This window comes from Saccoglossus kowalevskii, chromosome 10, assembly GCF_978046115.1.
Source record: "Saccoglossus kowalevskii chromosome 10, keSacKowa6.1, whole genome shotgun sequence".
In the NCBI taxonomy this organism is placed as follows: Eukaryota; Metazoa; Hemichordata; class Enteropneusta; family Harrimaniidae; genus Saccoglossus; species Saccoglossus kowalevskii.
Window position 1 is genome coordinate 18,139,982 of NC_140650.1, and position 13,640 is coordinate 18,153,621.

A 13,640-nucleotide genomic window follows, 5' to 3' on the forward strand; every position below is an offset into this window, starting at 1 on the left:
AACAACCCTTCGAACCGAGATCATCATTCCGATGATCCGCATTAGTTCACGGAGGGACACCGAGGGAACGCTGACTAGGCATTCGGCTAGGCTGCTTAGCGCTGAGCAATATGCTTGAAATAGCTAAGCCAAGCTAACCTCTGTGTCAAAACTCCATGCCCAGGGACACCAACTGCGCGTTGGGTCGAGGTGGGACGATTTACTAACGAGTCCAACTGGTGAAGTAAATCCTGTGTTAGCCTGACGCGTTTGGCTATTAACCCCTTGCCCGGGTTGTTGGTAACCAGTAGTCTGGGTACGGATTGAGGTGTACAGACATCTGGTGAAGCAGCAGCACTACCTGTTTCATCACTCTGGTGAACACGTAGGGCACTGTGCCTAACCCGATCGGGGGGGCACCCAAAATTCGAATACTTGGCCCAGCTGGGCAATTCGAAGAAGATGGCAACTCGCTGGGTGCATCGGTACGTGCAGGTAGGCCCTGCTTAAGTCTAGCTGGACTAGCCAGTCAAAACCGTGGATGGAGAGAAGAACCCTGAATGGTGTCTCCATCTGGAACCGATCGAGGAGCATGTACTGATTCAGTCTGCCTAAGTCCAAAACTGGACGCCTGCCACTTGTAGATTTGGTACTACGAACACATTTGGGTAGAAGCCTGGACTTAGTTCTGGCTGATGTACCCTGTGTATGGCGTCTTTCCCCAGCAAACTGCTACTTCCTGTCTGATTGCTTCTGCCTTGCGGGAGTCCCCTGGCAGTGCTCAACAGAGGAGACACTGACGAGGGGAAATGGAGATTTCAGCGGTATCCCGTAAACGGATGTCACCACCTGGAAAGGTCCAGGGATCGGTCACCCGCCATCTCCAAATCGGACTACACAGGCGCAATCTGTGTACGACAGGGATATGTGGCCATGTGTTCAGCAGTTGCGAGGGAGGGTGCTCCCTTCCCCCATGAGGTGAGTTCCCCAAGGCCTGAAGTAGTCACTAAGTTGTGACCTGGTCACTAACCGAACACGTGCCCTCTGTTTGCCTATGGCAGGACCAACTGGCTAGCGGATTCGATCTGAACCCTCTGGTTCATTGCACTCCGAAGCTCAGAGACTGTACCCACCATTCCCTGAACAAAGAGGGTGGAGGATGTCCAGTCTGTGTCACTGAGGTGGGGACGTACCGTGGCTCAGCTTGTCGGCGAAAACATGTGTGTCTAAGGCCGCGTCTCGTAGCACAGTAGTGGCCCCGGTCAAGAGAGCCAGGCGACACTAGGGGGTGTCGCATGTAGATGTGCAGTGGCCCACCAGTAAAAATGTCGCCTGGTCTAGGAGGCTGGTGCGTTAGGCCTCCAAGGTCTCCAGAGTCCTGGGCATGCATAATAATGTGCTCAAGCAACTCTGCCCTCAGGGCTGGATGGGTGGTCCTCAATTGGCAAAAACACCCATGGAACGCGGCTATCCCCCTTTGCCCGGTTTGCCAAATTCATAGTACCGGGGTCTGGGGAGGAGCCTTGGAATCCGGTTGGGGGCATTTTGGTCTCATCCCACGCTCTGGGGTCTGATCCCGAAACCACACCGACCGGGTAGCGTTTGGTCCAGTGGGAAGTGTTGCCTAATGTTATCCCCACCTGGGGGCCTTAAGCATTACATCCTCCGCGGCTGACCAATGCCGCCCATCAACACCATTTGCAGACTCTGGACCCCACTCCGCACTCAGATGAACAGGGAGAGACGTGCCGACGGGGTTGCTTTGGATCCCGACGCCCGTGATCCCATAAGCGTTGAAGCAACCTTAGGTGGTCGCTTTAGGATCAAGGGTGGGGGTATATACATCGTATCACTGGGATCAATGATACTCCGCCTCACCCCAAAAGCGTGGCTCACCGAGTCATACAGATGGAAGACTCTGAGGGACCGCCCGGAGTACCGGCTGTATCCGACGCGAGCGAACTGCGTTCTCTTTCACTTTAAATATGTGAGAGGGAGCGTGTTCGACTGTGCGTCTCATGACAGGGTCGGTTCCCTCTGGGGACACCCGTGGGTTGGTGAGAAAGGAGTCAAAACCCACAGCAGAGACCGGACAGAAGGATAAATTCGTTACCGTTGTACCATTACCGCGCGACGAACCCTAGCTGGCTGAAAGTGGGGGCGTCAACGTGTGCCCTGCCCTGAAAGCCCTGCCCCGAGATCGGAGGCTTGGCTGCCAGCACCCTGTTGGCATTCAGTGCCAGAGGCTCCAGAGGAGGCCCGGTGCAATTAGCCTGAGCCTCGGCTTCCCCCAAAAATAGTGGGAGAGCCGTGACTGGGAACGGGGGTTCCCCGGAAGAGACGTGTTTGAATGCAAGCATGCTTTCGTGTCTCTTCCAGCTTGCCCACCGAGGGGACACAGTGGAGACAGCTTGCTCCGACTGCGTCTGATCCACCTGGCCTGCCAGGGACGCAATTGCCCCGACAGTCCTTCGGCCAAAGCCCTCAACTCGGAGGCAAACCCGGCGCCGTGCGAGGAAAGATCCACAAAGAGACCCGCAACGGGCCCCATAGGAGGAAAGCCTCCAGGGGCACAGCCCCGCTGCAGTCGGTAAAATCGGGTAAAACACCGCCTGAAAAAACTCCTCCGATCAGCGGGGGAGACCGAGAAAAATATTGGTTTCTCCACCGTCGGGCCTCTTACTAGACGTCCCGGTACACGAAGTACCGGTAGCCGAGCGTGAGGACTTTCCACTCATGCTAAACACACAACTCACTTTAACCGATTTGTTTACTGGACGCAACCTTGCTGTGGCGCGGTCAGTCTCAGCGATTTTGATTGCTCTGAAAGAAAATCTCAGGCCTCAGAACTACAGTGAAAAACACACACCTTCACGTAGAAACCCCGAACCCCGCACGCAGCTTACGACAAAGTATCTCGGATGCGGGTTCTATGCTGGTAAATTCTGAATATAACCACTGCACAGTCGACTCGAAACACGAGGAGACCAAAAGGAAAACGGCAGCGAGCCTTGGTGCTGTCATTACAATTATACATTGCTAAATACATTGTAAATAAAAGACGACATGCATGAGGGAAAAAAACGAAATACAGTTGTAAAAAGGTGCTGCTGCGAAACCAACCAGTGGTTACGTAGAGGCGCCGGGTTTTAATTTCTTTGTTGTGAAAAATACTACACACAAAGAGGAAAACGACACAAGGGTAAAAATGACAAGGAAAACTTATCCTACCAGCTACAATGTCGGATGCCTTGCAGCGGCAACAACCCAAGCTAGAAACCCGGACAGGAAAAAAAAAGCAGGCGATCCAGCAGAGCTCGCTAGATTTCATCTCCACCCAAGGCGAAGAAAAAATCAGAGTGATGGACGGCTACCTGTGGCACTGCCAGGTGGCATCGGTCACGTGGGTTCGTGACGTAAGGGGTAAAAGAATCTTGAGGTCATGGGGCTTTCCCTGACTTGGATTCTATCTCTCAGTCACTGGCAGAATCGCTGCAGTTCAAAATAGTCATTTTGACTGACTGGAGTTTATGGTGGGTAATTGAACGTAGTGAATTGCTTAATTTTCGCTAATTTTGTTAATTTACGTGCTATGATAATGTGTCAGCATAAGTTAGAAAAAATAATTTACAATAGTCATTGTGACTCACTAATAATGTGCAAACACTTAGCACAGTCAAGAAACTATGGGTTAAATCTGATCCATTTTTATTTTGACTAGCTAAGGCTAAGCGCTCAAAACGCCATTGTATTCAATGTCCATTTGGAAGATTTCCCACTGTAAAAATAATTTATTTTAGTTGGAATTATTAATTTTTGCTGGAAAGGCCTTTTGAGTGTTTTGTATGGAATTTATTTTCACTGATTTTTGATGAGTTGAATGTAAAATATAGGAAAAAAAATGTTTTTTCGCTGGATTTTGTTTTCACTGAATCATTTCTTCAGGAAAAAATAGCGAAAATTAATTCCAAGTGAAAATAAAGTATTTTACAGTATCACATATAACACATAACATTTTGGTGTGCCATTTTCGACATGACAAACAATCTGAGCACATCTAGGGACACTGTTCCGGAGAAAAAAAAGGAACTGACAACGAGACTCAAATACTACCGGTACTTCCTGTTATTCTGCAATCTCCACATTCTGAATTTGCTGTCACAAAAGGAACTTATCTTATTGAGAACCACCTATGGTGCCCATATTCAAAGTATCAAAGTCACAAAATGACCTTTTCACCAAAAATGACAAACATATTCGCTAAAATTAGAGAAATCATAATATCACCACGAAATGAACAAAGATAATAGATGTTTACCCAGGGTACTTACATATGTAACATACATATATCAACGCAATTAGGCTGATGGTCTTCAAGAAGTCAAAAATTTAATTTTTTAACAAAAATTACTGAACATATTTGCTAATAAAATACTGAAAGAGGTCCATCCAAGTTACCTATATACCAAGTATCAAAGCAACTGAGCTGGTAGCTTTCAAGAAGAATTCGAAAATGTAATTGTTGATGAAAGACAGACAGACAGACAGACAGACAGACAGACAGACAGACAGACAGACAGACAGACAGACAGACAGACAGACAGACAGACAGACAGACAGACAGACAGACAGACAGACAGACAGACAGACAGACAGACACACACAGACACACACAGACACACAGACACACGCACACACAGACACACACACACAGACACACAGACACACACACACACACACACACACACACACACACACACACACACACACACACACACACACACACAGACACACAATCACACACACACACACACACACACACACACACACAGACAGACACACACCTTAGTATTTAAACAGCTCTGTAGAATTATAAAACTGTCACAATAAAAGACCACAATAAAAATCCACTAAAAATAATGTAATTTTTTAAATATTTCTAGACATGGACGACTACATTGTAAGACAAAAATATATATTTTTTGCACCCTTCATGTAAAATACCAGTACCAGTACATGGAATATTTTGTAGATCAAACCAAGTACAATGACCCCATATTTTTGTTACATTGTGTTCATTTCTGTGACTTAAAATGACACACATGTAAAAATAAAGATTTGACATCATTTTTACCAATGAATAATATTCTATATAAAGATTAAAATGAAATACTCACTGCTCCAAAATTTTTCTGACTCGCAAAATTCACTAAAAATAGGTTGCTCATACATGTTGTTTTGTATACTTACGTAAAGAAAAAGATGAAAATTTGAAGTGGATCTTGTGAGGGAATACTTAAACCAAACTACTTATTACCATGTGCTGAGTGTCAGTGAATAGTCGTATAGAAGATGAAAATGCTTATCAGGTTTATCACGATTATGTATTTTCTACTTAGTTACTTAAAACACTTGTTGGCTCCAGAATCTATGACTGGTCAAAGTTCACAACTATGACGTTGGAATTCCATACTTGGCAGTGGTTGTTACTTGGATGATCTATTAACAGATGATGTACCTATGTGCCATGCAGTAATGCATGTCATAGCCACACCCCAGTAACACCCAACAATTAAAGTATTTATTACCAGTATATATGATAGTGTGATTGCTTGGACATGCAAAATGAAATTTGGGGTAAAAGAGATTAAGAAAACTGTGGAATTTCAATTATTCTTAAAAATGATCATTGAAGAAAATAGTCTTCTAATCAATTAAGAAATATGAAATAATTAAGTCATGGCTGCTGGTAAACTGAAACACACCAAATATTTAGCTAGCCGGTTTGCTGGCTGAGAAGCAATTATACAAATGACAGCCACAAAGAAAAGTACAGGCAAACAACCTTTGACACTGTCACCAATTGTATTTGACAGTATTTAATTACAATGCTATTTATCGTCCAAATATACATGTAAATATGTAATTTCACTCACAATGTATGAGTGATATGTTAATAAATTCACATAGAAATTTTTTTAGTTTTGCTATTTTCCTCATTTACTTTGTTTACCTATTACATCAGTTCAAACAGTTAGTCCCAGTTTTGACACTAAAGTTTGATAATTAAAAATCTGATTAGAAAACTGTTCCTTTGTCCTTTACACCAATTTCTTGTATTTACCGATGAGTTCTTTTGAAATATTAATGTGATATCACCTCAGACATCATGTTGGATTTAGTAACTATCTGGTTGCAGTGAATGAATGGTGGGTGGTTTGTATTTCTGATGCACATACCCAAATCTCCGAGACCGAAAATAGTTCTTAGTGAAAGTGAAAGAAATTGTAGTAGTAGATTTCTGGAATTTGGAATATTCAATTTTGTTCCCCCCTTTCCATACAGGGCACCAATCACGAAAGTTAGCGGCGTGATTTGTTCGTGGTGTTATCAAAAATATTCATCTGTTTTTTTTAATGATCAAACCATTTGCTTTTAAATATAACGTTCATAACAGTATACCAAATATATCCTGTTGCAAGTTGGTGCCCCTGTTTTATTAATGGTTTCTTCTGGGTGTGACACACTGAGCAAAATATTTGCTGTGCTGTCTGTGTTTATTTTTGTTATTCTTCACCAACAACGACAGTACCCTTGCATCTTAGCTTAAACTGTTTTGCTTGCTAACTGGCAACAGTGCTCCTGAGTTCAGCAGAAAACCACAGTAAAGATTAAACTTGTACTCTAAGATATGGTACGAATAAGTTTTGTGAAACATTTGAAGATTACACTTATGTGAAAGACGTAATACAAAGGTGGAGCCAGTTTACTTGTGTTTTCCTTCCTTTATTATTGATGATATTCATAATGAATTTCTATCACAAAAATGACGGTCAGCCATCTTGAATTAGATTCTGAAACTGATGCATGTGAGAATGTGTTACATGACATATGTGTAAAGTTTGAACATGATCAGCCAAGTCATGTTAGCAATATGGCTCTAAATAAAGCATTCATTAGAAACAAAATAAAATGGCCATCCGTCAACCATTTTGAATCAAATCTGGGAAAACAAATTTGTACATCAACAACCCATTTAATGTTGGACATACCAAGTTTGAAATATGCCATGCATGACTGAAATCCAGTTCTGGAATAGCAGAAATTGTTAGCACTAAAATTGCAGTCATCGGCCATCTTGAATTGAAACATGAACAGGGCCTAATAAATGCTGCAGCTTCAATAACATCACTGAGCGTCATTCACTATGCACTCATGCTACTGGTTAATATATATGCAAATTTAAATTAAGGAGACCCAGATTTTGTTTCAATTGTGTCAGTTTTACTGAAGTATCAGTTTGTGTGTGAAGTTTTGTGACAATTTGTCACAGATCAAGTGTTTTCAGAACATTTTAATCTACCTGATTCAGACAATATTTTGAACTCGTTATTCACAGGACATAACACACCCACTGAGAAAACATGTTTATATTGTAGCCTGTGTTTTATATAATAAAGACTCTGCTACATGTAACCACTATTATTATACATCTGTCACCGTAACATGTTACAGCGTGCCGTAATTTTGCAGTATTTTACGGCTATTTTCATCCTACCATATAAGAAAATGCAAATTCCAAATATGGAATGATTGCGTGTGTAAGCGTCCTCTGATAACAAAAACAAACATGGCTGCAATAACTTTTGTGTCCTGGATGCATATTTTTGTACTAAATCCATGCTTTCTAACATCTGTAAGTATCTAAGAATTGTCTATCTAATTAGCAAATAAAGAATACTGATAGTTACACAATATTCCAGCATCCTCATATGCGTCATAGATACAAAAGATATGTGTTGTGAAGCCAAACAAATGCAGTGTCACGACCTACAAGATAAGGCAATCTTGTTGTTCAAAAAAGCCGATCATATCTTTGCATGAAAAATATGATCTACAAGTCACTTCTAGGTAATTTTATAGACACCATGTACTGTTTTGGTTTTTCCACTTTTTTCTATAAGTGGAGTTGAGAAATTTTAAAATGCAAAGTGAAATTTTCCTCAAGCCAAAAAAAAAAAATTAAATTGTGTGGTTCTGAAAACAAGCACTTCAAAAATAGAATTTTAATTTTTTCTTTCTCTTTGACATAATAATCTTTGTGCCAGCTTGCTGATTACTCAACCAAACCCATATTTAATGATGTTCACAGTAAAGTCTTCCTTGTTTAGCTTAAAAATAATTCTGGATAAATAAATTCATTTTTATTAAAGTTTCATTGAAATAGTGTATGATTTTGCACCATTTTAAATATTTAGGCAAAAAAAGTTTTGACATTAAGGGTAGACAATAAATTTTAGGTACTGGTAGAGTAAGGTTATCAGAACCACATGTAATTTAAAAACATAATAAGCATAATATAAGTGTATACAGATTATTTATACCGGTAGATCTACTATTACACTCTCCGATCTAATTTATCTTACATCAAGTATTCTACATGTGGTTTACAAGGTGCCTTTTGAGAAGGTGACAACAGATTTATCCGTTCATTTGGAGAAGCATATTGTGATGTCCGATGGACAGCAATTCACAAACCCCCTGGGTATACATGAAAATGTAAATACAAAAAAATGTCAGTGAACACAATATTTGCAACTTCCATGGACAACCTCTCTAATACTAGTATTGCAAAATCAGTCAGTTGAGAATTTTAAATCATATTATGATTCTCGCATGAGGTTACAGGAATGGAAAAAATGCATAACTATGACAAGGAAAAACAACAACTTCTTTGGCCAAAGTTATATAATAAATTCTATTACTAATATTAGAGGGGGTTTTTTTTGTTATTTTTGTAAGTGTACATGTACATGTGTATGCACTAAAATATATACACCCATTAAAATAATTGTTGCGCAGTAGCAACATTTCGATCAGTATATTATTAAAAACACCTTGAAATTTCTCATATACTGCCCATATATATGATATCATTGGACCTGTTCTAGTAGTTTTTAATTATTAGACTGGCCAGTAATAAAAGGTTTGTAGAGTTGTGAACAAATATATTCGTGAATATCACCGACAATGAAAGACGTCCGCCGCAAAGTGTCTTGTTTTATTATAAACATATAATAAAATTATTATTTAAAAATATTTTATACTAGTAAATTTCAAATTTGAAAACAAACAAAATGCAATGCATACAGTCAGTATATTATATATTTTATGATAATAAATCAATGATTGAGAGAAAATCACATGCCGCACAAAATTTTGACAGAAATAATGATGCAAATAAAAAGGTCAAATGTAACAGTTGCTCTCTGATTATAAGTTCTTTATGGGGAATTTATAACAGTGGTCAATCAATGGTCAGTTGTAAAAAATAGGTCGTAGTGGTATTTTAGTGATGATAAATAAATAATACAGGCCGCACATGATTCTATGTAAGACAAATTATTAAAATAAGATGATAATATTATCAGGTTATTACGAAGATACCACAAAGTATGCACAAAGACTACACAATGAGAGTATAGGCCGACACACAGCGGAGGCTGATGTGACCGTGAACTGTCCGAGTGCATACTTTGCCGTATCCTCATAATAATGTTATTATTATACATTTTTTCCTTCCAAGGATACATCATGGGAATGCTGAAATCCAAAAAGTTTAGAACAGATTTAATGAATTTCTTTGTGTGGGGCACGGTCAAACTTCGTGCTGGGGCTGCCATGTTTGTTTTCTATTATTAGAGGACGCTTATGTGCGTAATCGGTCCATATTTGGAATTTGCGTTTCTAAATATGGTAGGATGCAAATACCGGTACCCAGTGCAATACCAAAAAATTATGTCAGATATGACAGACAGATGTATAATACCGGCTACCTACTTAATTTTATGTCACTCAGTTCTGAAATAAATTTCTATGATTTTCACAACTGCACTGGATTTATTTTCGAATCAGACGATTTAAATACAAAATATAAAAATATAAATTTTTAATAGGTGTCCTGGGAATGCATTTCTATTTGTTATTCGAACAACAAAAAATCAGAAGATAACATAATTCGTCTGGTGACAGTCTCTCGGTAATACAAAATTGTACATACAACCTCTAACCCATAGCTACCTGGAATGTGTGCACGTATAAGCAAACAAACTGAGCAGCAAGATTATTGTTATGAAAAGATTATGGAAAAATGTTTCGGGTGGGTATAACCCGGAAGATGGTTTAGCCAGTAAAGATAAAACAGATAAAGTTTGTGAATTATTGCTGTAAACTTTTTTTGAAAACTTACACAACATGTTTTGATGTCTCCATCATACCATATACCGAAGAAATCGCACTAAACCATAGAAGGTCTATGACTAAACTTACGAAAATTTGTTTTATAAATTATTTCAAGAGAAAGATAATTGACTATATATCGTACCTGGAAAACAGTTCAGGAGAGTACGATACGGTTCCATCAAAGTGTTGGCAGGAAACACGTTTTCTACCACGGCACCATCGTCCAGACGATATCCCCCTGCAAACAATATTGAACAAATAAAGCGGAGGAAGGAGTAGCTGTTTTTAGACTATGGTGCAGCTATTCTGAGGCGTTCCCACTGTATATTGTTCACCTTTGACGGGCAATGCGCGGATTTCTTTTGTCAAAAAAAACTAAGTCGATCAGACGATACACGGAACTTGAACAAGCGCCATCGACACGGTATTAAGTGAACAGAGTAGAAAATTCAATCGATGTGACAGCGATGCTGAAACAATACCTGTTGGTAACTACGGCTTCTACACGAGTTACGGTGAATAATATCGACCAACTGACCGCACGAACACAAATACGTATCGGACTTTACACCATTGCTTACTTCCGCGTTTCTTAGTACGGGACCTTTCTTTACGCACTAACGACCCGGATGTAGGATGCAAATTACTCGTACTTCGCTGTGGAAATAGGTGGGACCACTCCCGAAATCAGATCACATGACCACAGTACCGTGTTGACATGACATATCACACGCACATCCTGTACACACCTTAGAAAATGTATTTTCTGTAGGTTGATTTCCAGAAAACGTTGAAACTAGGTTTTGAAAGAATAACAGCCAATTTTGACGTTCGTGGGAAGAAAACAGACTGAATAATATAAAACCATGGAGGTAATAAGAATGGATTCTTATTACCTCCATGGTAAAATACACAAACGAAATAATCGCAATCAAGGACATTTTCGGTGCCAGTATGTACCAACAAACCCTGTACTCAGTAGTTGCATGGTGTGAGGTAAATTAGTACAGCGCCACCAAATAGCACAAAATCTAAACTTTCGTTTTCCTATTCCAAAATGAAACAGTCGGAGTTTTCATTCTCGGGCCACTTTTTCCGAAAAGCATATTTCGCCAACTAACCGCTAAATAAATAATGTATTGATATCATACAGGAATCAGTATTTTTTTTTTACATATAACAATTTATTCTGTGATAACTGTTACAACTTATGTTGACGTCGCCAGCTAACTTTCTGATTTTGCTCCCTATGTCAAACAACCATCAAATGGATACCAGATACAAATGGGTTAATTAAAACTTCAAGAATTTTGTATAAATATCAAATTTTATTATTTTAAAACGAGTAACCATTAAATTTACAAAATTAGGCAAACACTAGTTGCAAGAAAAAATTGGTTGAACCACAGAAAGTTTTTCAAAATGGTACATTTTAAAGAACCATCAACTAAACTTCTCACCATTTTTTCACCGTTTTTTTATTTTATTTACAGCATGCAAATAAATTCTGGGAAAAAAGCGTAACTATTACAACTTTGTCTATTGAGAAACTAGAGTAAATAATAAACGTATAAATGGATAACAAACTGCATGGCAAAAGTGAGTATACAAGTCCTGAAATAATACAATAATATATTATCTAAGCATTTTACATGGAAAATAAAGGCTATAAAAAGTCGTCATAATTACATAAAAAAAATAATATTCATCTTCTTCAAATACTATTACATGCACTTTATAAATCCCCATGTTCCTCATAGAATAATATAACTTGAATTGTATAAAAGTTTTTTTTTTTAAATAATAGTTCAGATACATATCAAAGAAAAATACCAGCCTCCTCAATACTAGTGTTCCTCAGTTAATACTCCATATACTGTATTAATCTTAATGTGCCTTTATAAAATAATATAGCGTGAACTGTGTAAAAAGTTCCCTAATAATGGTACAGTAATATATTTAAGCAAAATTAAATACTAGCCAGATTTGAAAAAGGCAGGGTCCACTGCACTTGTCACTTTTTTTTATTTATCAGTTTGCTACACTTATCCAATTGGCAGAGCTTGGAGAGCCGATTCTGGTTCTCATTATCATTAGTCTCCATTCTGTCCAGTTATTTCTATGTCTAAAAATGTTTTATTTCAGTATAATTTTACCCCATATCTTGTAAATTGTATTTGCTAGTTACACCAAAATTGAACTTGGTTGACATTTCATAGCGATTGATAAGATTCCCATATTTGAACATGATTAGATAATATTGTTTGAGTTATTGTAACCACAAGAAGAAGACAATTTTAAGTTAAATTTAATGAATATCTTTAAAAATATACATAAAACATGTACAATAATCAAACTTGGTCGAGATCCCAAACTGGTTAATATAATATCCAAGCTTGAAAGAAATTAGATAAAAACTGTTTGAGTTATTTATTGTAACCACACATAAGTAAGTTATTTTAATTAATAGACAGAGCAAAACAATGTTGTACCACAGTTACATTTGTTCTATTATTATTATGGTTGTAGGATAGTAACGAGAAGTTCAGTAATAGTAAACTGCTTAATTTGTTAAAGGGGAGCAGAGGTCTGGCTTTTGTCACTCTGTACATGAAATTTGAGATCTATGAATTAATGCTAAAATGCCCTAAATATCGAGTATAAAACGGGCTGGCGTCATTTCGCCTCCAGAGGGCCAGTCAATGTCATCAATGAACACTGATAATTGAGCCCATTCATTCTAGTACATCAGTCCCATAGAAGTGCTACTATAAAAGACCTTGGTAACGAACAATTTAAAAGTTTAAACATTTCTGCTACAAATTTTGTCTATCACATAGTAAAAGGGATTTACAGTATCAGGGGGTTTTTCTAGAAAAAAACTGCAAGAGGGAGCACTGCAATTCAGCGGCGCCACCAAGTGGAGGAGATAGGGTTCTCTCTACCCGGGTGTGGAGTTATTGATAATTCTAAGTTAAAATGGAGCTTTCTATGGCTTCCTTGGGGCCAAAATTACTATCAGACAGGTCACAGTTGAAGATTGTGGCCACATGTGATCCCCAGTCAATCAGAATTTCATGGTTGCCAGAGGATCTGCTCCCCAGGGTAAGGGGGCACATGGCCCTGGCATGAGGGCGCTGCACCCCTGTTCCCTTGTTTAAACAAATGCTCTCACAAATGACTGGTTATTGTTGCATGGACACCCAGAAAAATAGCAATCAAGAAACTATTATGCATTATGTGCCATGTAGACCAGTGTCACAACTAATAGGATATCAAACTTGTTGACAAAATTTCAAATTATCGTAATCATAACAACAAAAGTTTGTGGGAAATGTAAATTGTGACATTGACAACAACATTTCTTTCTCCCATATTTAGCCTCATTTTAAAGGGCGGCAGTCGTCGTGTCGCGTCCT

At 38.9% G+C, this 13,640-nt stretch overlaps 1 protein-coding gene across 2 annotated transcripts in view; it reads right to left on the reverse strand.

Moving 5' to 3' along the window:
- LOC100369063 (pleckstrin homology domain-containing family A member 1-like) overlaps positions 1–10,888 on the reverse strand; it is a 37,815-nt gene extending 26,927 nt beyond the window's left edge. Inside the window, exons 1-2 of one of the 2 annotated variants that reach the window (XM_085504326.1) lie at positions 10,704–10,888; positions 10,364–10,459 (exon numbers count right to left, since the gene is read on the reverse strand). The gene's annotated coding sequence lies outside the window, so the exon portion shown is untranslated. The remainder of the gene's footprint in view (positions 1–10,363; positions 10,460–10,703) is intronic. The other variant, XM_002742310.4, reaches the window with a different exon arrangement.
- Positions 10,889–13,640: the final 2,752 nt, after the last annotated feature.